Below are 4,415 nucleotides of genomic sequence, written 5' to 3' on the forward strand. Positions count from 1 at the left end.
TCGTTAACAATTTTTGTTCTTTAGTGCCAGCAGCATAATACATGTCTGATAACGACATGATTATTGGAGTAGATGCGCCAAATAGCTGGTTACAATAAGTAATCTTTATTTACGACAAACTGTTTCGACTTTATCGCCATTTTAAAGTACGCCCACATTTATGTAACGTCTGTATTACGTCGATAGTGGACTTCCTTATAACTGTAACTGTTTTAATAAGATGCTAAATGACGTTAATATGTTGAAAATAAAATGTTAGCTCCCGTGTAACAGTAGTTTGACAGTTCCACTCTTACGACGCTATTACTTATTATAAGCAGCTTGTTTGTGCATCTACTCTAACAATCCTTTTTAGAGTGTTGCGTTCTTTTCCCGGCAGTGTAAATTGTTTACCGCAGTCATTATCAAGTAATCGGGGATGAAATAGGCCTACAGCGAACGGGTGATTATCTGCAGAACTGTACCCAAGCTAGACAGCACTTTTTGCAACTGGCGGTATAACGTAACGTCCGAACAATGGCGTGATTTTCGAGTATTAAATTCCCCTTGATAATTCAGGTATATCTTTAATTTTGAGAATGCAGGCATTCTCAGCGAATTTTATTGATGAAATCTTCTCGGGGCATCGACGGAAACGTGGTGTAGTGCCGTCGCAACCTTCCGATGAGTTTCCTACACGTCTTCTTCATGTGAACTTCTGCTAGTCCACAATACAACTCCTCGACTCGGGTGATAACCCGAGAAGGTTTCATCACTCTCTTTGCTGAAATTTGCATCAGTTAAGGCAACTGAATCTTAATGTACCACTGACAGAATTACTGCATTGTATGCCCTCGGCAGTTGGATCTGAGCACTATGGGACTCAACTTCTGAGGTCATTAGTCCCCTAGAACATAGAACTAGTTAAACCTAACTAACCTAAGGACATCACTCACATCCTTGCCCGAAGCAGGATTCGAACCTGCGACCGTAGTGGTCTCGCAGTTCCAGACTGCAGCGCCTAGAACCGCACGGCCACTTCGGCCGGCCCTCGGCAGTTCTGTTAAAATATATGAATTAGCAAAAAATTTTACTTACCTTAACTCTTCGTTGGGTTCATACGCAAGTCGATTAAAACGATAAAAGCCTCCTTAAATACGTGTTCACCCAAAACTTTACAATGCTGACGCCAAAAGTATCAGAAATAGTGTAACAAATGGCTCTGAGCACTATGGGACTTAACATCTATGGTCATCAGTCCCCTAGAACTTAGAGCTACTTAAACTTAACTAACCTAAGGACAGCACACAACACCCAGTCATCACGAGGCAGAGAAAATCCCTGACCCCGCCGGGAATCGAACCCGGGAACCCGGGCGTGGGAAGCGAGAACGCTACCGCACGACCACGAGCAAATAGCGTAACACTTAAATTACATTGTGACTGTACTCCGTTAAGTTCTCGACGCTCAGTGAACTTAACTTTGTAACCAGAGCCTATTTAAAGACGAACGTAGAGCAATTTTTACAAAGCTATAAACCAAATTTCACGGCTACTTAAAAAGGAGTAAAAGTAGAAAATAATGGTACAGAATAGGCAGAAATGATATTTAGTTAACAATTAATTTAATGTGCGGCAACTGCCTTGCCGCAGTGGATACACCGGTTTCCATGAGATCACCGAAGTTAAGCGCTGTCGGGCTTGGTCGGCACTTGGATGGGTGACCATCCAGGCCGCCAAGCGCTGTTGCCATTATTCGGGGTGCACTCAGCCTCGTGATGCCAATTGAGGAGCTACTCGACCGAATAGTAGTGGCTTCGGTCAAGAATACCATCATCACGACCGGGAGAGTGGTGTGCTGACCACACGACCCTTCTATCCGCATCCTCCACTGAGGATGACACGGCGGTCGGATGGTCCTGATGGGCCACTTGTGGCCTGAAGACGGAGTGCTTTGAATTAATTTAATGTCCTTGAATTGGTGAAAACAATGGTTCTGTTTTGTGTATCGGAAATTTTGGTGTGCACCAAGAGTTACTATGCACAACAAGATTTTTATAGATACTCAAAGTTTCTAATTAAGTTTTTTCATTAATTAATTTATTTTTCTACTAAAAATACACGTTTTTTGAAACAAAATTAAATACATAATATCGGGGCTACATATCGCGACACTAACCTATTGAAAGAATTGGGTTTTTAGATTCGAGTATTCTGGAAATTAACAACTTTAAATAATGGTAATTTTTCAAACATAGAGATTTAAAAAGAGATAAAATGATCTGTTGGGAAATCAGGTTCCCTCCGTCCAAATAAAGTATGTCAACCTTAAAACAATTATTTGTAAAGTGCACTTGGTTTTAGCAAATCGTAAATTTCGAATATCTCTGAAAAATAAATAAAATAAATATAAAATGTCGTCAGGTTACCTTCCATTCAGAAGGCTGTTGCACGCAGCGACTGTTATATTTACTTGTAAATAATAGTTTTCAGCAGATCATTGAACTGTGGATGAAGTCCGACCAACAGGCATTACATGCACTGATCAAAAATGATAGTCCATTGAGAACGGCTAGTTTCTAGCTGAAATCTAGATCTGCCAATAAAATTTAAAAAGGATGACTGATAGCTCAAAACTATTATTTATAAGATGATAAAATGTTTTAGATAGTTAATTAAATTGTTGTTGTAAGAAATTTTTGGCTTGCAGCCCTTCGTCTTCACTACACTCCTCGATATTTCCAACCAATCATCCTCAGGTAACCCATGGAAAACTGACTGTCTTCGTTAGCCTTCGATGACTGGCAGGTCCCAAGTCAAAATAACGAAGACTGCAGTTGACGACCACCGGCTGTAAGCGCGAGGTTGTTTCCAACGCTCAGCGGACAGGAAAAATTTTAAAGACAGTTACAATGTTGTTATCAGCATGGTGTAAAATATATACTAAGTAATAAAATTTAGAAGAGTAAGAACTTGGGTAATTCATATACTGTATGTTGTTTGTCTCTTCGTGGTACTCAGGTAGTGGTTCTCGTGGGTTGTAGAAGTCTATTATCTGTTTGCTTATTAGAAAAGGAGAAAATGTAAGTGTTATGAAACGACTTTCACAAATTCAGTTGATACTTACGTAATTAGTAACGCCAAAATTGGGCTACTCCCAGAGTATAGAAGCACACAGCACTCAATAATAGGGCACGCAGTCATTGAAAGTAGTACACGAATAGTACCAATAGCTCTGAAAGAAAAGGACCGTAAACAAAGGGCAGACGCAGTTCTGAGTGGCGTATGGGAAGTTCTCCTTATCATCGTCGTCCAGGAGGAAGACGACGGGAAGTTAGCTGATACTGAAATTCGTGGTAAGATGTAGGAACTCAGGGTACAGACAGACGATAGGTACGAAAGTCTCCAATGCAGTGTTTAAAACTAGAATGAGCCTGAGTAGAATATGGAAAATAAAGACACTAACCTCTGATCACTGAAAATTTCTGTTTTGGTTCAGAACGAGTTGCCAACCAGCCCTAATTCATGAAAAGATGTCGCTGTTGCAGACAGTACAGAAGCAGTTCCTGTAGCTGCCTCTAACACAACACGTTACAGTAATGAACTTCGACTGCTCTGAGAAGTCTAGAAATGTAATCGTAGGAGATGACATCATGACCCCTCTGTTCCGTCAGAAACAGTCTGGAAAGCTTGTAGCGGTGTTGCAGAGTACCTTGTGCTGAGAAACAACTATTAAATTTTTAAAAAAATCGACACGTTGCGCTGTTTCCGAGTCAGTTAGCATTAAAGTTAGCCAGTGAGATAGTTGCACTAACTAATTCAAGCGGCTTCCCAAAGACGGTGTCACCAAACGTGTTCTTCGATTGGTTTTCTAAAACCGAACAGGAAAGCGATACAGAAACTGGACATGGAACAGGAATAAGGATCGAACCCCAGCCAAAGACTGAGTAGTCTCACGCACTGTCATCTACGCAGTGAGAACAAATGGTTCAAATGGCTCTGAGCACTGTGGGACTTCACTGCTGAGGTCATCAGTCCCTTAGAACTTAGAACTAATTAAACCTAACTAACCTAAGGACAACACACACATCCATGCCCGAGGCAGGATTCGAACCTGCGACCGTAGCGGTCGCTCGGCTCCAGACTGTAGCGCCTAGAACCGCACGGCCACTCCGGCGGCGCAGTGAGAACAACTGACACTAAGTGTACCTGGCGGGCTGCTGGAATTTCCGAGCGCAAGGGCCTGATTGTCTAACTTCAATGCTAACGAAATCGAAAACGAAGCAACGTATAATTTTTTTCCTTAACAATCATTTTTCAGCACAACGTACCCTGGAACAACCTTACAAGTTTTTCAGGCTGTTCTTGACCACCCTGTATACTGGAGATTCTTCAAATGGTTCAAATGGCCCTGAGCACTATGGGACTTAACTTCTG

The 4,415-nt window shown here is 41.6% G+C and overlaps 1 pseudogene; it reads left to right on the forward strand.

Moving 5' to 3' along the window:
* The first annotated feature begins 1,612 nt into the window (after positions 1-1,612).
* On the forward strand, positions 1,613-1,730 carry LOC126177536 (5S ribosomal RNA; annotated as a pseudogene).
* Positions 1,731-4,415: the final 2,685 nt, after the last annotated feature.

This window comes from Schistocerca cancellata, chromosome 3 (genome assembly GCF_023864275.1).
Source record: "Schistocerca cancellata isolate TAMUIC-IGC-003103 chromosome 3, iqSchCanc2.1, whole genome shotgun sequence".
NCBI lineage: Eukaryota > Metazoa > Arthropoda > Insecta > Orthoptera > Acrididae > Schistocerca > Schistocerca cancellata.